We start from the raw sequence: 22108 nt of genomic DNA on the forward strand, positions 1-22108 counted from the left end.
TACATTCACGAAGAAAAATGGATATGAAGGTAGACGAAAGACTATAACTAGAATTTCGAATTGAGAGGACAGAAGTTTCAGTGATTTTCTTGTTTTGTGGCAAATTCTGGTTAATACTAATGTAAGTAACACGCCACCTCTTGTAGAGCGATCTAAACGAAAAGAGCCATAATGTCTGAGATGAAAATTTTTATTTAGGGCTAGCAAAGTTTCCTGTACAATAAATGTATGTGGATTTAATTGAATAGTGCGACGCGACAAATCTTTTATATGTTTGACGCGTGCGTTCAGCTCCACTTTCTCTTCTTTCCTGGCGGCAGCTTGCACTTTGGGCACTGCATGTGTTATATAGACTGCACAAACTCTGGAATCGGCCCTCATTCTTTAGTATTCTCCTCGTAGCAGCCAACGCTACATAGAAACCTTGCGACGTTGCATCGCCTTCATGATAAGCCTAGGTTTATGTCGTCGTTCTTTACATATATAGACCAGATGACGTAAACGTAGGTACGTACGATTCTATAACACTTAGTCACGCATCACGTCACAATCAGTGTTTCTCTCGCTGACGACCGTTCAGTACCTTTGCAGAACTCAATAGTCCCCACGTATACATTCGCGTCGAATGACCGCAGTAGAAATCCTCCCGTTGCGGTCATACAATCGCCATCGACGTGGTCGTCGTCTTGCTACTGTCGTCAAATGCACCTACGCTCGTATCACACACACAACTACTCGATTTGCACAAACGCGTTGCTCCGCCTGGTAAAGCGTTGCAGAATTCTAAACAGTGCTAAATGGCCAGCTATCTGCATATTATTTGTGATGCGTTTAAATGTAAACGACAACACAATGTCTACATTTCTCTATGCATTATTCGCAGATCTGTGAAAGAGAAGTCGCTTAGGTGCAAATTGGTCTCTTTGTTTCTTAGGGGCTAAACGGACTAGTATGTAGGCAATATGTTAAGGAACATGCCAAAGCGAACGTCGCAAACGGTGAATTTTTTTTATGCCCAACAGACGCTTTCTTTAGTATTGAATCATACGCACTGAATTATTAGAGAGAGCATATGATAGAGAGGGGGAAGTATACCAAATGCCAATCGCAAATGGCGATTACCAATTATTTTCCAGCCTATGAGACACGAACAACAGAATGCGTTTAATGCGAGGGGAAAACATCCATTATAGCACCAACTAGCCCAACGCTCTACCTTGATGATTACCGATTCCTACTTTGACGAAGCGGGACTGCCAGGTTGGCGAAGCACGGTATTGAATGCCATTGCGCGCTATACACAGCCGGATTTTAAGTGGCATGTATCTTCTTCTACAGACAGTGAGCGAAAGCGCGTTCGAAGAGATCAACCAAGAAGGATTGATAAGATAATAATGCGACAGAACAAGAATAATATGCGACGGTGCATGGGGGAAAATCCATACAGTATTTAGGAAATATTGATAAAGGCATTTGTCAACCACGGCGCCAGACACAGTTCCGTCACGTAATACCACCGTATCTTTTAATAGCAATACACGCACACGCGGTAAAGCTGCACCGAGTCGCGGTGACTCTCGTGGAACTATTTCCACACTGTGGCGCTTGTCTTGGACATAAGGCACAAAAAGGTTCGCCAGGTATCTCAACGAATCAGTGGTCATAAATATGCTCGCCGCGGCAGCTGCACTCAGATCGGGTCGGAATGCAGAAACCATCGATGGTTATATGTTTATATGCACGTCAAGGAACCTGAGCTCGTGACAGCTTCGGCACTGTAACACTACTAATAATTGAATCAGTAAATATATCCGGCTGCACTTGTGCGTCTAAAAGAACCGGATTGACAAGCATAAAATTATTATAGTGACCATGGCGGAACTTCCCTGAGTGCTTACTGAATATGACTTACTGAATATGACACATTATTCGCTCTGTTCGCTAGCAACACATTCGAACATCTACAGTTGCCTTAATGAAACTCCGTTGGTTGCAGAAATAATAACCGAATAAAATAAAGACGCAGAATAACGTTCCTCCAGCTGTCGCAGAAAACGACGTCAAATAAGTGGGACAGCCAAGGGTATAGAAAAAAAGAAGTTATAAAAAATATTTTTAAGAGAGAAGACGTGGGCATATGCGCCGTTTGCACGTGATAGCCCACCTACCGCTCTCGCCATTAGTCCGTCGTTTTACTAATTACATCTCAATCAGTGAGAAATACAAACCGACAAATTTCCTTTTCTCCTTTTCTTTCTTTCTTTGTTCTTCCCGTGCAGGCTAACGCCAGTCGCTGTCGCCTCCTTTAGCGTAACTGGAGAAAGTCATTTCGTTTCTGCGCGTCCTCACAAAAGGAACCATTCAAGGCAATACCCGAGGGCGCTATAGGACCACACAGACAGGCGTCGGTCGGCTCAAGACAAGGTGGGGACGCAGTTTGGGAAGCGTGCACGTGCTGTTCAAGTATCTTTCGGACGGACCGGAGGGCGCCGGTCTAACGGGACGTTGCTATCAACTCTTTGCTTCCGCTATTGTTTCCCTCGAGCACTTTCTTTCCTACCGCGAAGAAGGTGGCGCAGCATTGGCTGCGCGCGAGCGGCCCGCGGTCGATTCTGGACGCCGCGAGCGCTGGGTGCGCAGCCGCCTCGCACACAGACAGACGCACAGACGCAGCGCAGAGCGTGAGCCCGAAAGTGGGAGGGTGGCCGCAGCGATGCTGCGCGCGGAGGGGACCGGAAGACAGAGCGGGAATCGGCAGCCACGGCGCGTCTGCGCAGTGCACGGCGCTCCCTCGGCGCTGGCCAACATGGCGACCCTCGACGCCGGACGACCTTCGGCGTCGCAGCAACGCTTCTCCTTCCGGCGGCCCAGCCACGGCGCAGCGACGATGACCGCGGTCGAGCTCGAGCCCACGCTGTAGCCCTTTACCTGCCGGCGGCGGACACCACACGCCCGGGGTGTTCCGACGGGACAGCCTCAGTGACGCCTCTTCTCTTTCCCACCGTCCCGAGCGAGGAAGCTTCGCCTTCCGGGCCCCCTCTCTTCTGCGAGCCTCGAGTGAGTGAGAGAGTGTAAGGTGGGGGGAGACCCGCGGGGGGGGCGGCCCGCCGCCCGTTCAACCACCTCCCTCGCCTCCGCGGCGGTGGCTGGTCCGCGAGGAGGCGCGATGCCCTGGGCGCCTCAGCAGCGCACGCCTCGGCGCTGCGCCGCGGCCCGGGTCGGCCTGCCGCCGCCGCTGCTATCGCCGCCTTCTCCGGACCACAGCGCAGGCATCCAAAGCCCGGATTACCCGCGTCGCCAGCAGCGCTACTAGGGTAAGTCGCGATGGGACCGATCCCTCACGAATGCTGCCCACTGCGTGCAAACCGTACGTGCGTTCGAATGCGGAGCGCGGGCCTTCCTAAGAGCGAAAACTGACACGATCACGCTTGCTAATAGTCTTTTCAAGAAGCACTTTTTTTTTTTCACGAAACTATTAGGCATGCGGCGAGCACAGCAGCTAATCTCGTCGTTGCCACGCGGTATTCTCCTTCTTTATTCTTTTCACTGTCAAAGCGACAAGAAAACAAAGGGGAAAATAACATTATACCGAGATGTCAGCAAAATCATATGCAGGGTCTACCTCTTCGCTACAGTCGTTGACGTCTCCACGATGCCGGGCGGTTGGGGGTTACAATACAGCCTTTAGATTGAAATGTCACAACTGAATGGGAAAGTTAGCGCAGTATGTGCTGCTGTAAGAACGAGGTGCTTGCTGACGATAATGAAGGAAGGCCATTTTTTAAGTGCATACAATAAATGACAACATTACGCATGCAAACGCGATGCGTTCAGCATTCCTTCATTGTTTCCTGGAGCCGTTCGATGAAGGCTAACTCTGTCTGATGTCCCGAACTGGCACTACTTAATGTGATACCACTAGTTAACGACAACGACATCTAATTAAGAAGGCGCCGGAGATTATAGCAGCATTATGCGTATAATTATAAACCAATTGCTTCTTATTGTATGCTAATACTTCCACGTTTGTTTCACACAATTCTCCGAACCTTATTCCGGGCACGGAAAGGTACGATTACTAAATGAACTTCAGGTAGAAATGACGTCATTCTCAATTAGCTGACAGTAAGTGCATATTCACCGATGCAAGGCCAAATCAGCACGCAAACCGACCTATATTAAAAAGAAAGATCAACACTTGGTACTCATGCGTAAGGGGGATAATTGAAGGGACGAAAGGACAAAAATGTGGTCTTTAAGATGTGCGCCAAGCCCTGGCCGCCATAAAGTACAAACTCCGAAAATTAAGTTTATATCTATTACCACTTGCACGCACTTTGCTAAACTCGGAGAACAGTGTCATGTTTTGCTGTGGATACGTCAAACACGAAAGCATGCAAAATGCGCACTGAAAGCAACCATTTCGCTGAGGGCGCACTTTTCTTCAAGAACTTGCGTAATGGCATAAGCCCTGTGGCGTCGTCCAAGGCGTGCGAGTTGGAGATTTCAAGTCATTTGGTTTGTGTATGCATATGGGCATGTGTCACCACATGACAAACACTAAACCGCCTGTCTCTAGTAAAATAAAACCTCCCCAAAAGGCCCGTAACCAAAGGGAGTGTCAGGGTCTCCTGACACCCGCCAAAATTATCGCCTTGGCGATACACTGTTCAACACAACTTACATACACGTCATTTTATTATAAGTACATGTCAATATATGCATTATATGCGTATACTAACGTATGCCAGCGAAGTACTTGGTCCCCACACGGAAATTACCGAACAGAAATCTTTCAAAATGGCCGCCATCGTTCCCGCAATACCCCTCCCGAAAATAATTGCTGGGTTTTCCGGCCTACTACAAATTGCACTTGTTGCCAGAACACAAACGGCTTTCTCTTATTGGTCGCGTCTGTACTTGCTAGAACTCTCTGTACTGTCACCATGGACCAACTGGCCCCCCATGGCAAACCACACTACTAAATCTTTTGTCCTGCACGAGTGCACATCGTGAGACATTCTACAGGAACATGATTGTCCCACTTACATGTGTCATGGACAATGAGTCGATGACGTGCTGTAAGAAGCTTCATTTACCGGTGTTCTCAAACAATCCTCGACTCGAAGCTCTTCCTGTACTTTACCAAGTTGAGCACAACGCTGCCCTTTACTGATGAAGACGCTGCACTTCTCAAGAATTGCCGCGGATGATCATAAACTGCAGTGACTACTTCTGTCGAGTGATGGCGCTGCTATCTACTTTCTTGAGTGGAGGTGGAATGTTCAGTGGAGAAGCGTTCTAGAACACAGGTGTTTTCTTCGCGTCTATACTGTTGTTATACGGAAACCTGCACACTCGGCGTCGCGTCTTGTTTTTCACTTTTTGTCCGCCCGACATCGTTTGGCCTCTGCAGCTTGATTCCAGCCCATGCTCTGAAAGCCAAAGGCCATGTCATGCTGAATAAACCGATCATCTTTAGTCCATCAAAGTTAAGTACTGTTGCGTTAGCTAAGTAGCTATAGAAGGAAGGCCATCTGGGAGTGCCTGGCTACAAGTGCATGGCTACATTTCTGCCACAGGTGTCAGTTGTAAGCATTCAGCGAGACTCTCGTCTATGGTGTTCGCGGCAATATGTGTCCCTTCGACCACCTAAACCAAAATCTACTGTTGTTTCGCGCTTCGCTCAGTTTCTCCCTTTCTCCCACCAAAGTAGGGCGTTGACGGCAGCAAAATATATCACTACAATCTGCGCCTCACGGGGCGCTGCAGCCTCATCGTCTGCATTTGTGGTTACTATTTGACGAAAATTGCGAAAGCTCGCGGCATATGTTTCTAGCTTATCGCCGTGAATGCTGTGATGTTCTAATGAATTTGCCTCACCTTACCCCGAACAATGTCACTTCAAGAACGTTCTACTGTTTAGTAAGTAGATAAATGAAATTCTTGCTCTTTTTTGTGTGTGCGTGTGGGTGTGTGTTTGCGTGTGCAAAAATTACACGTGCGACAGGATTTTAGTATCCTTTTATTAGGTATGGTACAAGAAGGTTTACATAGTCTCGCCCAGCGGTTCAGCGCGGATGCTTGTCTGATGCAGAGCCGTTTGACGTCCGGCCATCGCCGTTAGTGTCAGAACAGCCGGCATACTGCAGCAGTTCGGACATGATTCTGTGATCTATGCAACCATGGCTGCAAGAACCACGGTGCAGTTACACCGTAAATGTTATTTACCTGAAAAAAAAAAAAACAAGCCTGGTATCACAGTGCACGCGTGACAGTATGAACATAGAGCTTATTTGAAAACGAGGCTGTGATACCCGGTTCGTTTCCAGTGCCTTGTGAATTCCTGCTGCGTTTCATGCACCTTGTCCTTATTTTCAAGCCGACTGCGCACGCCGAAAAAGACCGTGATTTGTCACTCTAGCTTTCACCGAGCTAACATGCTGAATCGACTATTTTTTTTACTTTCGGCCACACCCGTACACGACATTCACCAATACTTGCTCAGTAGTCGGTAAGTACTAGATTATTCAGCGCTTAATCAGTAGCTTGCCTTAATCGTATTCTCTTCTTAGCTTGATAAGAAGCTGCAGTACTGGAGTTCGTCACACGAAATCATACACATGGAAGAACAGTGTTTCTTTCTTGCACCCTTTGCCATCATGAAAGCGCACAAGGCAATCACTATAGTTATAATATGCGTATGCAAATCATATGCAGTATGTTATTGATGAATGAGACCTATAGTGTGGAATAAAGAGAGAGAGAGAGAGGTTGTACTCCGGTGGTACTCGTATAAGAACCGGGGTTAAGCAGTTGGAGATAATGTTTACACAAAGCTTCGGCAACAGACGTACTTTTCGCATCTTGTGACAAGTTTAAGCAGTGTGATGATTATTATGACGATGATCATGATTATCCTTGTACTGATCTATGACGCGTAACCGCTTTGGGAAATACGCGAAGAATCGGGTGGCCGCAGGAAACTCAAGATAAATATGTGTTATAATAAGAAGCCAAAAAGTATGAAAAGTACGCAGCGAGACTCTTGTGACTTGTCCATCGTCTTTCTTTAAGTTCTGTCACATATCTACTCGTATCGCTGTATTTCATTAGCTTTTTTTTTTCACTGCGCCCTATCAGTTGGGTCCTCGATGTTAAGGCATCTATTATTTTCTTGCCCCCATCTTGATTTCCCCCTACCTAATATTCTTTTTTTTTCCCAAAGTTAATCGCCGCTGCTTTCTTGCCTATGCAGCTCTGCCCCTTCTCCCGATTCGCAGCCGAGCCATCCCAATATCTACTCTTGAATTTTAGATGCCATGTGATACCGTGAGTCCACTTAAGTTCAGCCACCTGCACCCTCCGAAAGGTGAACTCCTTCTTTACAGCTGCGTCGGCTCCACACGGCAAAGCTTGTCGTACTACTGTCTTGTGCTCCAGTCATTTTGCCTTTCTCTTGCTTGTAGCGGATGACTTTTCAAATATCCCTATTATTTCGCTGCACTGCTTTATTCTTTTGAAACTCGTTTTTACATGTTGATTTCGTATTTTAACGATGCCTCCTCCTCAGTGCCGTGTCTCTCGTCTAGCTTTAGGCCTACAATAAGTGATTTCTCGTCTTGCCGGCAAAGTACTTTGTTCGGCTCTTGCTTACATCTTAACCCCTTTCCTCTAAATACTAATTTCAATGTTCTTATATCTCAGGAAGCTTCTTTTCGACATTGCAATGAAGACAAGAACACGCGCGTGGATGGAGTTGTAAGGTGCCTCAGTATCAAAAAATCCGTCATTGGTTCAAAAGAAAATCTGCAGCTTACCTTTTTCTTTTTATTTTTTGCAGGGTCAACAGCGAATGTTTATTCGTGCATCCTTGCTGCATATTCTCTCCCTGATCTAGAGATATCTCTATGAAGCATTCTTTTTTTTTCTGAGCATGCTCAGTTCGCGCCTTGACATTGCTTGCGAAGGTTTCCCTAAATCGATGAAGACGACAGTGCGCATAAATGTTATCTTGTCTATTACAGCTTCGAGAGCAATAATTCGACATTCACGTCTTAACGGGTCTCATTCTCGCACTGGTACCAGAATATTCACAAATTTATACGAGGGCGAATCAAAAAGTCTTTGCCCCCTCCCCCCCCCCCCTTTTTTTTTAGCCAAATTACGGCTGTAAATGTGAAGTCAACATATCCATTCCCAGCGGTGAACCTTCCTTGGAACGGCCCGGCCTTATCCGTCGGTAGCTCCGCGGCACGGCGCTGCTGTCAGTTGTTGAAGATGGCGGTTGTGCTTCACGCATCCACTGCGTACGAGCATCGAAGTGTGATTCGTTTTCTGTAGAGCTAGTGACCAAAGCCCATCGAAATCCACAGGAAAATGCAGCCCACGTATTTGGAAAGGTATCTCGCTTTGAGAAGTCTGAGGTGGTGGTGGTGGGAGTTCGCAAAAGGCCGCGAAGACTTGCATTACAGTGAGCGTTCAGGGAGGCGGCGTGCGTCCCTGAACAAGGGCATCTGAAATTCAGTGCAGCGATGGGACAAATGGTCTGAACCGGTGTGGGCACTATGTGGAAACATAACGTGAGGTAGTAGAATAGTACGTACTGATACATATGAAGGAGAAGGATATGTAAAACTCCTCACCATGGGTTATATATATATATATATATATATATATATATATATATATATATATATATATATATATATATATATATATATATATATATATATATATAACCCTTAGTGAGGAGTTTTACATGACGGGTGTGCTATTAGAGTAGCGTTAATTGTTATAGAATTGCTTGAGTGTTAAAAAACTGTTTATGCAAAGGATATTGCTCAGGTTCTAAATATGCTGCTCTTAAAAGCGGCCGCGACCTCCGCGGGCATTGCAATGCGTTTTCCCGTGTCTACTTATAAAGAATGATGGTAAATAGTTATCCTAGCTTTGTGTAACGCAATCCGCCGCGGTTGCCCTGTGCCTCTGGTGTTGGGCTGCTGAGCATGAGGTCGCGGGATCGAATCCCGGCAACGGCGCCGCATTTCGATGGGGGCGAAATGGGAAAACACCGGTGTATTTAGGTGCACGTTAAAGAACCTCAGGTGGTCGAAATCTCCGGAGTCCTCCACTACGGCGCGCCTCATAATCAGAAAGTGGTTTTCGCACGTAAAACACCATAACTTTTTTTTTTTGTGTAACGCTATATTACATTTCCATGTTCGAAAGGTCGTATGTTATTATCATTATCTATAAGAAATCATCGGTGAAAAACGAAAATCGCCCGAGATTTCTAATCGTCACTGACTTGTGCGAACATTACCAAAAGAACACACGAACCTTTCCTATGCCTGTCACCCAATTTGACTATATCGCTGCTATTTGCCTTACGTGCCAATTCTGTTGGGGTAATAAAACACTTCTAATATGGTATACACGCTACTTATATTCAATGTTATATGGGGGGCGTTCCTATTTGAAAAGTTCATGGGGCATGTTGGAAAATAATTTACCAAACCACGAAAGGAAACTGCCAGGCGGCTTCGATCAAGCGGCCAGTTCAATGGTAATCAGGGAAACTGCGATGACGACGGCCAAGGAATAGTGACCCGGCTAGTGGCATTCTTTTGTTTTTTGGAGCACTCCTCCTTCCTAATAGAATTTAATGCCCTCTTCCATTTTTGTTGCTCCAGTCTGCAACGTTGTCTGTTACTGATGCATTACATACTGGCGCATGCGCCAAATATCGAAGCAGTCCAGGTGGTGCAGCCGCACAGAATCACGTACGCAGCTTAGTGCGTCCCGCGAATATCTCGCAAATATTTTATTAGCCATCTCGTGGTACTAATTTAGTCGAGTTGGAATTGCAATACCATGGTGGACACTCAGTGCAGGTACTACACGAATGAAGACCTGCCAGTATAGCGCTGTATTTGTCATTATTTCTTCCTGTGTTTTCAGTGTCAACTCTGTGCTCAGTATTTGGCACGGAACAACCTTATCAGAGAAAGTAAGCTCCATGTGATAGTTCTGAACAATGCAATTCATAATTCTTCGAGCTTTAAACGTTTCACGAAGTTGTATACCGCGATAACACGAAATTATGCCTCCACTCACGAACGATGATATCAGCTTCTTTCTGGCACAAGCGCAACCACAAGACAGATTGGTACGTATATGAAGTAAGAACGAGTGCGCGCTTTACTGCTAGTCGTTTACTGGCTTAAACTACGCAATCCTTGAACAGCACACCTATAGTTTCCAGCACACACGTCTGGATCGATTGCAGCCCTGCCTTCAACTTTGTCCTCCGCCTGGACTATCCCGACCAGAGACAAAAGTACTTTGCCGACTCTGACTTGGCTTCGCTTTCACAATATGATTTCCATTCCGCAGCAAAAGCGAAAATTGTGCTGTTCATACCCACTGCTGGGGGATGTCACGAAACTACTGAAAATGTTCTTTGTCGCTGTCCTCGGTACAGCGTATACATGCAGTCGCTCGCGACCGCTCTGGCTTGTCTTCCACGACCGGCCGCTTTCTGAAAAGACAGACTTGGAACGCCGGCCTATACAGTCGTCACAGCACAAGATTGTCAAAGCACACTTCACAGATGTTCCCCAACTCCCCTATTTCTTTTTTCGTGCATTTGGCGCTGTTCATTATGTTTTATGTTTCCCGTTAAGATTCCCCCATTGCAGGATAGCAAAACAGAAGCTCTTCCGGTTAACCTCCCTGCCATTTCCCATCCCATTCCTCTCTATCGTTCAAATGCTTTGCAGCATCACCATGTCTTCCTGACATTTCCTCGCCTTCACTCCCAGTCTCCTCTCTGAGCAGCCCTTATTTGTCCCGCCACAATATGTACACGTTGAATATCACCACTTGAGGTTGAAGATCATGACAGCGACTTCCTGCTTGCAAAGCAATTAGTTACCTGACTGAACAGTCAAACAAGACTTCCCGCTACCCTTCCTCTGCTTTCAGAACGAGCTTGCTCAACGTTCATGTCGATCAGTGGTATAAATTGCCCTCCACTCTACCCTTTGTGGATAACGGCATTCTCTGAAACAAGCAGTCACGTTTCTCCACTGACAGTTTCTCGTCCACACAAACGTGTTTCTACTGTAGTCACCGTTCTTTTCCTCTGCACTCGTCCCTAAAGTCCCCACTTCCCCACCGCGCCCGACAAAACATCGTACTATTTTTTCGCTTCCCAACGAGCCCTCTGGCTTTCATCTGCTGCTGTCGCGTAGGAAGAATAGTCGTTCGGGCGACAGAGGGGGCTGACTTGTCGGGACGAATCCAAGGCCCGCGGCGCGAAACTGTCGCTTCCTTCTCTCCGCGGCAGCGCTTTTCTCTCGCCTGCTCCGTTGCTCACTCGGTCGCCTGGCGAATCGGAGTAGAATCAGCGCCGGGGACAGTTTCATTAGCGCGAGCCTCGCAGCCAGCGTGCAGCGGTAGTACTACACCACTCTCGCTGTTCTGTTTTTATGTCCCTCACCCACTGCCGTCGCCTTTCTCCCATTCCCCCTGCCCTTTCGTCGCGCAAACGCGTCCAAGCCGAGCTTTAGCGACGACAACAGAAAGGCCGGCGGCGCGACGACGGCTGCTGGCCGTGATCATTAAGCGCCCCTGCACGACGACGGCTAGCGGTGGCAGCAGTAGCGCGACGCTCCCTATTCTCTCATGCTGAGCGTCGTTGTCGTCCCTTCCTTTCGAACAATGTGATTCACCGACTAGCAGGAGGTCAATCGGTTCACTCCCAGGCTCTGTACTCCTGCTGCGCTGTTGCTCTTCTATCTTGACTGTCAGAATGCGCCCGAGGGCGACGAATAAAACTAGAGGGAGGAAGTGAAATCTAAGAGACACAAGTTGCGCACCGTTGTCACCGAAATGAGAGAACCGACCCCCTTACTCCCACCAGCGCGTCAGTTTCCCTTATTCCGTGACTGCTGGCTCTCCATTACTCACGGCGCGCTTATCACGGCCTGCTAATGACCTGGCCCTAAAACGGCGCGCGGTTTGCAAACGGATCGGCCCGCCGTCCCGCTGATAGCAGCCGGGTAAAGGAAGCGCGTGTGCGCTGGCCGGCAGGCTAGGCCTTCGCTCCTTGTTGCGCTAGTCGTCTCTAGCAGCATCATCGGCCCGTGGCCGCTAATGGGATGCGGTGGGAGGTGGGTGGCGATGTGAACGCCGGTATAATGGAAAGAAAGGAACGGTCCATCTGTTTGGCCTGCGTCGACCGGCTGGACCAGACAGTTGCCGGCTCCGCTGCTGCTGTGGCGCCGTCGTCCCGCGTCGAGATTCTCTTCTCCGATGTTGAAACATCTGACGGCAAGCGTAGCCAAGAGTAAGTTCGAGGTCGGAAGAGCTTATGGGAACGAGCTGTCAGTTGGAAGCGCGTGAAATGCAAACGATTATGCCAACGAACTCGGTTACAAATAATTCTTGATTTAGTTGAATTCAGTTTTGCATTTTCTTACATTGCAGTACTTTTAGCTTCTTTCTGTTAACCTTTTCTCAGTAGCGGACACGTGCGATCGCTGACGATCCTCATTACTATACTACCAAATGTTTATCCCTTTTGGATCCTCTCAAGAGGGCGACAAAATTCGTGCATTTCGGTCTAACATACCCAACAGAATAAACTATGAATCGGGTATGCGGCTTTCGAAAACCGGATTCGTTTCCGCTGAGATCTTAATTGAGACATTTCCTATGGCAATTGTGGGCACCCAGCTTGGGCTGAGTCTTTTGCATTTGCTGATTTTTATTGTTCTTGAAATCTATTTAACAGAAATAACATACAGTGGAACTAATTTAAGAGAGACACTGAGATGAATAACCATCGGCAACATTGCCATGTTTTACTAAAACGGGATGCCAAGCAGCGAAGCTGTGGTAAAAATATCATTAATGAAAACTGACATATGCTGGCGGGGTGTCCCGCGACTCTCCCCAACTTCATTGAAGAATAGACACAGTGGGACAAAAGTATCCAACGCCCATTGTTTCAGGACCAACTAGGGCAATCCAGAGGGCCCATGATGTCGCTGAAAGGCTTGGCCTGACAGTGCCAACGTAGGAGCGGCCCGCCTTGGCTAAAGAAGTCGAGCCTCCGGACCACACACACACACACACACACACACACACACACACACACACACACACACACACACACACACACACACACACACACACACACACACACACACACACACACACACACACACACACACACACACACACACACACACACACACACACACACACACACACACACACACACACACACACACACACACACACACACACACACACACACACACACACACACACACACACACACACACACACACACACACACACACACACACACACACACACACACACACACACACACACACACACACACACACACACACACACACACACACACACACACACACACACACACACACACACACACACACACACACACACACACACACACACACACACACACACACACACACACACACACACACACACACACACACACACACACACACACACACACACACACACACACACACACACACACACACACACACACACACACACACACACACACACACACACACACACACACACACACACACACACACACACACACACACACACACACACACACACACACACACACACACACACACACACACACACACACACACACACACACACACACACACACACACACACACACACACACACACACACACACACACACACACACACACACACACACACACACACACACACACACACACACACACACACACACACACACACACACACACACACACACACACACACACACACACACACACACACACACACACACACACACACACACACACACACACACACACACACACACACACACACACACACACACACACACACACACACACACACACACACACACACACACACACACACACACACACACACACCGGTGAAGACTTCACGTACTAAGATTTACCTGGAGTCTGCTATTCTACACTGCGCGAGGTGAGGTGGTATAAAAAGGGAACAAGAAAAGTTACTAGAAGTGATGCGCGAGCACACAAAATAACGTTCACTACGCATTCAAAGGCAGTTGCAGAGCCCATTCATCTTTACAAAGCGCCGCTGAACACAGCGCGAAATAGGATACTAAAGGATCAGACAAGAGACAGCGCTTACTCTCGACTAACAATTTTCCTTTATATATGTTACAAAACATTAATACAAAGTCAGCGATGTGACAGTCACCATTAGCTGGCATTGAGAAGAAAGAACACATGTTCCCTTTGCCTTCGATGTTATCGCAGACTGGCTGACATATTCATGTCCACCTTTCGCAATATAAAGATGCTTCCATAATCCCTCTAATGAGTGCTTTTTCGTGCCTAAGCGAAACGCTGGTATATTGAAACAAACGCATGGTTTCACCGGCGATGCTGCTAGAGCAAGCAGGCGTAAGAATACAAAGCCCTTCGGTCTCTGTAGTGGCTTGAAGGAGCTACTAGAGCGCCGGACTAGATCCCAAGCTTCAAGCCTTGACGCTTAGGCAGTCACCTGAAAGAGCCTTCCTTACGGCTTGCTCATTCCACGGGCACGACTAAAACAACTTCGGAACGACTGTTCTCTCACTCTGTCTTCTTTCTGCGCCTGTGTTGCAAGTAGCAACTTCAGAAGAAGCTCTTGCCGTCAACTTATAATCGCTGAATTCATAATACGCTTCCAGATAGCCACCACCGTGTCTAGAATAAAACGGTCAAATGTTGCATAAATTGTGCTATGCGGTGTTTAATTAAATAGCCAGATGTTGTTGTTTTTTCAGTCATTATACGACGCCCTATATAGTGCCGAAAGCGTACTTATAAGGTCTCTCACTATGTATCCGGCTTACTCTTTTTTTTTTTCATTTTCTTTCTCTTTATTTCTCCTGTATCGTTACAGCATTAATGGGCAAAAAGGCCCAAATGCCGCTTCAAGAAAGCTGTGAAGCCACAGTACGCTTTCTTGTTCCCTCAGGCTATGCCGCTATCCACGATTCCATTAGCGCTGCCTTAGAGCTAACTAGATCAAAACGGCAAATAATGTGCAATAATATATATATATATACCTTCCGACGACCATTGGCACTAAGGTTTGAATCGAAGGCAACCGATATTCGACAAGAATGTAGGGGCATTATCTGCTGATATTAAGCTTATTTCAATCGTTGTGCATCCGTTCGGCACTCAATAATAAGATCTTCAAGAAGCAGGCGAGCCATGAACGTGGACACACGACAATAAGTTGATGACAGCCTTTCGTTAGTTTACCTTTGAAATCAAGAAACATTCAGAAAAAAAAGATAAAAAAATGAAAATATTGCATCAACGACCTACTTTTCTTTCTTTCTTTTCTTTTCTTTTCTTTTTTTTTTTTTGCAGAAGTGCGCAGCTAAAACGCTACTGTAGATTAAAGTACGCGAAGCGAAAGCAAACGGCGCTCCAACGGCAAAATTTTGTTTATTTTAAAGATTCCCAGGACACGTTGTTTTCCCGAGATACGAACAGTCTTTCGCCTATTTTTATGAGTACTGTTGCTTCTCATTCAAGACTTTCTAACGATAGTCTGAGTAATCCTGTGTCCCCAGCATTCGCCAGAAAGCTCGCGATCGGCTCTACCCTGCGTGTTCCCGAGAGACAAGACATCTTGTGGCGCTGCATTTGCCCTAGCTAATCCTTCGATAGATCCACGTTTTCGGTGTTTACTTCTGAAGAACAAAAGGCTTCGCACGAGTGCCACGGTGTAAAGGGCTCCTTTGGCACTTTTTTTTTATTCGTACTGCTGTGAAAAAGGCAATAGAAATGAGGAAAAAGAGAAACAATGGCCACCTCAGTATCGCCATCACTTGGCGTTGTGTTGGCGTTCGAAGTATATAACCGACGCTCTGTAACGTTTGTCATATTTTTCTTTTTTTTTTTCACTTTTCAAATAGTTCTAAATACGCTGTGAACATGCATGTTGTGTGCGAAATACGGTGAAATTTGTGTGCGCTGCTCTTCATCATATGAAAGAAAAATGACGCAACGCCACCGTAAGTTGAAAATAAGCAAGTTCCAGTACTCGCCGAATGCAGAAAAATACGCGGCTTTCGTGTGTATAAACACAGAAGTGCTATAAAGGGCGTAGTTCAAGTTGCCCAGGAAGGTCTACCAACCATATTGCCCCTATAATCAGGTTACAGATTACACACGCGGTTCAAAAATATGTTGAATGTTCGACGCTGGGGTTGCGATCGGCGCTGGCTTAAAGCTTTCAAGGCTAAGCAAAGTAAAGCCGCTGTAGGATTTAACCGAAACAATGGAGACACATATACAGCAGGTTCCCTTTAACAAACACGGGCTGAAATAAGGTGCTTAAAGCATGTTCGAGTTAAGTATAAAGGTGACTGTAAATGTGTGCTATCTGTTGCAAAGGTTCCTAAGCCGGGTAATTAGGTACCACTCGCACGCATTACAATGCATTGTAATACGTACAAAGCTCCATGGCACAAAGCTCCGCACCGACAGTCTCATTTGGGAGCGAAAAGCCGTGTAGAGGCTCTGAAATTAAATGAACGACAGCAATGACAGCTTCGTCACGTGATATCTCTGTCACATGGGAAGTTTCGCGACAGGTACTAAAGAGCGCATGCAGGCTCAGTCGCCACTGTGGCTTACATGCTACAGCACTGCATGCATCCCGTGGTGGCTGCGGGTTCGGATGCCGCGCATGAGGTGTTGTCCTTTCTTCAAGTTGGTCAAAGCTATCGTGCTTCAGAGAGCGTCGGCTGCTGTGCTCACGATTGATTAGCCGACAAACGGACGTCGTTAAAGTACTGGACAAAACAAAAACAACAGCAGAGAACAAGATTATATATTTCTGTTATGTTAAGCAGGACAAATAAAAGCAATGGCGTCGCAAGTTGTCATAAAAGAGTATACCGGCGCAAATAGAATACCTCCGCGCGCATAAAGCTGTAAAGACAGGGCGGTTCTGTTGACACATTAAATGCTCTCCACAACATTTCTGGATCTTTACCAAGCTGAAACAGTGCAACTTGTTATGTATTCCTATTATTCTACATGTCCATTCACCGAGAACCTCCTGGAAATGGAATCATTCCTCTCCAATCAAAAACGAGTTTCTGTCCTAAGTACCAAACATCAATCCTATTTTGATGATCGCAAAGGCTACGTAACCGTATTTCGAAGTTTCCCACGTCTAGTACTCAGGCTACGGGACCCCGTATTGCGCATAAAAGCTAACATTGCGTTCCTATTAATAACAAAAACGAGAAACAGCGCTAGGACGGATGGGTACAAATACGAACAGGCAGTGGAGACAACACAAGCGTCACTGTGCTCTGGATGTAACGTCCCTGAAGGCCTGCGGCATGTTCTGTGCGACTGCTACCACTACGCGCCAGAAAGACAGTCTCTGAAAGCGTCATTGCACCTTCAACGGGCTCGAGCTTGGAACTAAAGCACATTCTCGGCCCATGGCAAAGTACCACCTCTGCGTTACGCGCCACGAAGGCGCTCCTGCGGGCCACGAGCCTTAAAGAAACTTTGTAAATATATCTATAGTGTCTCTCTCTCCCTCTCTGTGGTGTGTGTGTGTGTGTGTGTGTGCGTGTGCGTGTGTGTGTGTGTGTGTGTGTGTGTGTGTGTGTGTGTGTGTGTGTGTGTGTGTGTGTGTGTGTGTGTGTGTGTGTGTGTGTGTGTGCTGTAAAGTATTTATCGCTGTATATATCGTAATCGTCCCCCCGCAACTGGAGTAGCATGTCAGGCCAATAGCCAGGCTCACATCTCCAGCATACCATTAAAGCTCGTTTCTCTCTTTCTTTCTTTTTCTCTCTCTCTCGCAGGTTGATTTGTGTGTTCTCCTTTCTACTACTTGCACTAATGATACTTAAAGACGCACAATGAAGCGCAATCACACATAACTTAAGCGCAAATTAACAACTGCCTTAATTTAGGCCGCGTGTTTATTTGTGCCAAGGTGTAGGAAAAGGATGAAATTAACATAAAACAAGGTGCTATTCTTGTTTATTGGCAAAATGCTTCTAGGTCCCGTGGAGCAGTGTGTTTTATTTATTGTTATTTTTTATTTTATTTTAATATAATTGATTGCTTTGTCCAAAATGAAGCAGTTATTTCGCACTTGAAGTGTTCGTCCATGTGCTCCTCATCAGCGTGACGTACGCAGCGCAAATGGTAAAGATGTACAGCATCCATATAGCATCCCCTTCATTGACTTGCATCTGTGTACGGTCTATCCGTGCCTTTATGTAGCGTTCCTCAATCTTTCAAACGTACAGACTTACTGAGCTGTCAGTTCTACTAGGTCTCAGGCAAATTCGCCGCCGAATATTAAACGTGACAAGAAGATTTCAATCGAAAATTTGGAAGCCCGAAGAAAGTAAAAGACAAGAGAAATTACATGCAAATCCTTCTAGAAGGAGGCACGCTAAGCGTCCGAAAGCAGACCGTAGTCATCGATCTTGAGGTCTGGTAAACAGCAGGTACCTCGGGAATAGGAAAATGAAGGAGGAAAAAATGGGAGACTCATCTTCTTGTCGCTTTCCCGTTGCCCGAGAGGGACTGTAACTGCAGCACACGTATACGGAACAGCGTTCAGAGGAAACACAAAGCTTCCGTAGCTCCCCGTCTTTTTTTTTTTAGCACGTTATTATTGCCACAATGTGCCTATTGTGGCGGCCGTGTTGCGTTCAGATTGGGAGTTTCCGGGAGGTAAACGTAACGCGATGTGGCGTCGACAGAGGGGCCCTAGTGGAGTGTCGTGTGGAATCCGTGATTCGCACGTTCTTCGTCGTCGGCGCCGAGAAGAACCGTTCCGGGATGCGGCTCACGTATGCCTGCGCGCGGCCGCTGCGAAGTGCGAACACTGTCGCCGCCGCCGCAGCAGCCGCCAAACGCTACACGCGGTGCCCGAAGTCGATGCGCGGTATGCGAGGCTCCGTGACCGCGTTCTCTATCCGGGGCTTTTAATATTTATCCATTTACTCGATACGGTGTCGAATACGATACAGAATAGCCCCAACCAAAGTGTACCTTATAACCATGAAGAACTGAAAAAATTCGCAGTTCCGCCCGAAAGGCGAAGCACCGATTGCGATAGCAAATTAGTAGATAGCTGTACGAAGAAGGATAGTAGTTTTATCGGCCGCATAAACTTGTGAACATTCATTTACTAACTAAATTAACAATGATAGAATGTGCAAGCCTGACTCAACGGGGACGTAGAAAGAAACAGACGCACAGAGACAGCGCTGCCTTTGTATGTGTGCTTCTTTCTACCTCCTTGTTCAGTCACGCTTACACATTCTATGATGGATTTAAACCAACTAGTCGGTCAATGTGTTTCAACTAAATTAACCAAGACGGTGTCACGCGCACACAGGTAAACATGTATCGCTCGATGAGAGCGGAAACTGCCTGTGAAAACGCTGGAGTTAGGAATCGCGGCAGTAGCACCGAGCAAATTGACCTCCGTTCATCTGTCGCTTCAACGCGAACGAAACGCCGAAAGCACAGCGCATACGAAGCTGCCGGCACTACGCGCACTCTGCAAACATCGCAGATCGCTTTGAAGAAGAGGTCCGCGTGGGCGCGCACTTTGGCCACGTCGCAGATCGTTTTCAAGACACACCAGCGCCGTCAACGCGTCCCTACAATGCCCGCCAAAGGCGTCTACTACGGTGTCTGCGATACGCGTGGCCAACGCCGTAGTAGGGACCGCGGTTGTCTATATACGGAGCGGCGGGCAAGGAGGCCATCGAGGCACCCTAGCAGCCGCCAGAGAAGAACGCCCCTCCACCCTTCCTTGACCCCCCTTCCTCGCGCGCCACAGGAGAGGGCATGCATCAGGGCCGCGTTCCTCACTCGCGCACGCGAGATTGAACCACATTTGCCGGCTCACCCTCACACGCTTCACTCATACCGAACCTCACGGCGACGGCAACGGCAGAAATGCGCCTGGAGTGTCCATATAATTGCTATTGCAATAATAGAAATATAAATCCAGCTACCTGGAGGTCCGAAAGATCAATGTTTGCTGATAAACAAAAATGTTTCAACGGCGTTTCTAAAAAAAAAAATACGCAAACAGATATGCGATGGCTCTCTATAGAAGTACATATCCTCCGATCCGCGTATATAAGGTGTCCCAGGTAGCGTTAGCTGAGCTGTTTGTTCATTTGTTTAATTCTTTTTCTAAGTAGTCAAGTAAACAGCACACAAAAATTATGTAGGCGGCGGAAGAGTACAGATGACCGTACACCCCATAGGTCTCATAACCATATATTAAACAAGCTTTTTTTGATGTTGTGCTTCTTTTTCCTTTACTGCGATAGCAATCTTATGGACACTCCGAGAAAAATTTTGCACTCGTTGGCGCCGTCGGTGTCGCCGTGAGGTTCCGCATATATTTAGCTATACGTATGCTACAGTCCATGCTTTGCCATATGACATGCGGTAATTTGAGGGTTATACTGCCACACCATTATATCACTAAAGTTGCTCATACCAGGTCTTGCATTTCTGACTAAATGAGATGGCAGCCCACAAACAAATGCCACGAAACAGAACACCGACAGCGCATGTCGTTTATCTTAAATCTTCTCAGACTCAAATATTAAAAGTGCGAAACAATAACAGGGCTAAAACCTGAAAATGTGGAGGACGCTTAAGCTTCGCCATTAAGAGTGGAACGCGATAGCCTTCAAAGATCCCTGACTGCTTCTCACGCTTCCCGGCAACTGGAGCGTAGGTGACTGTAATGTTTAGCGGGAAACGCTGGCCGCGTCGCGGGCGCCAGCCTGCTGCCGATGGGCGGCGGGACCCCTTAAAGGGAAGCTGAAACGGTTTTCGATTTCCATGACTTGCTGGTGTTGGGAAGAACAGACCTATTAATTTACGGTTCCGAAATTTTTTTCGTCGTTTTGTTAATATAAGGGGCGGCAATTGGTTTCTAAATCACCCCCCCCCCCCCCGCGGACACGCCCCCGTCGCTTCCCGGAGCGCCGGGTGAGGAGGCAGCCGGAAGAGAGAACCGCCGAGAGTGACGTCATTCCCGGGGAGCGTGCTGCCGGACCGGCGTGCTGGCATGTGTTGGCATACTTCTTTCCGTCCTGCGCTTTACTAAACGACGCTACGAGAGATCTGCCGCCGCTGACGTTTGTTTCCTTTTGCAATTTTCGTGAACTGTGCTTCCTTTCTGTGCTGCGCGAGTGTCTACAGCCAAGCGCACCCAACATGCCCTCGTTGTGTACAGCATTCGGCTGTGCGAACGCAGGCGGGCGAGACGACGTGGTGTTTCACATGTTCCCGAAGGACAAGAAGCTTGCAGCGCAGTGGGTCCGCGCGATGAGGAGAGATAATTTCGTGCCGACGAAATCAACTTTGCTGTGCTCGGACCATTTCGGCGACAGTGATCATCTTCGGAGCTTGACAACGATGCGGGCAATTGGTATTCCAATTAAATCAGCGCGACTCTAGCCCGGCGTTGTTCCATCTATATTCTCCGACAAGAGAAACACCTCGCCACCTCGAAGAGCGGCCTTCGCCATGAGGCGCTCAGTTCTGAATTAAAAAAAAAAGAGAATTTACCCATAGAAACAATCCGTGTACTTATACGGCTGCTAAAACGTTGTTTTAAATCAATTTGCTTTTTGTTATGTTTTTTATTCCAGCCCGTCGCGGAAGCCTCACGTGCATACTCGCGCGCGCAAACGCCGCTGGCACGCTACGAAGCATAGACGGAAACGCGGGGAGTAATAAATTTTGGTGACCGAACTTCTTGCGTAGCTTCCACAGCGTTGCACCTGAGATATGAAATGGAGTATAGGCTTGCCTAGCGATATTCGACGTAGTGTTGCAGTTACCGTAAATTTACCATTTTTACCATATGGCGGCGCTAAAACTGCATAATATCTGTATGTCAACATTAGCATGCAGCACGCACACCGATTCTTGATCGAGCCACAATCGTAATGTCGTCTAACCATAGTATGAATATT

General features: G+C 47.2%; 1 protein-coding gene across 1 annotated transcript in view; it reads left to right on the plus strand.

Moving 5' to 3' along the window:
• Nucleotides 1-2703: 2703 nt before the first annotated feature.
• Nucleotides 2704-22108, plus strand: part of smog (G-protein coupled receptor 158 smog) — a 257299-nt gene continuing 237894 nt past the window's right edge. Inside the window, exon 1 of the mRNA XM_075692103.1 lies at nucleotides 2704-3314. The gene's annotated coding sequence lies outside the window, so the exon portion shown is untranslated. The remainder of the gene's footprint in view (nucleotides 3315-22108) is intronic.

Source organism: Dermacentor variabilis, chromosome 5, assembly GCF_050947875.1.
Source record: "Dermacentor variabilis isolate Ectoservices chromosome 5, ASM5094787v1, whole genome shotgun sequence".
NCBI lineage: Eukaryota > Metazoa > Arthropoda > Arachnida > Ixodida > Ixodidae > Dermacentor > Dermacentor variabilis.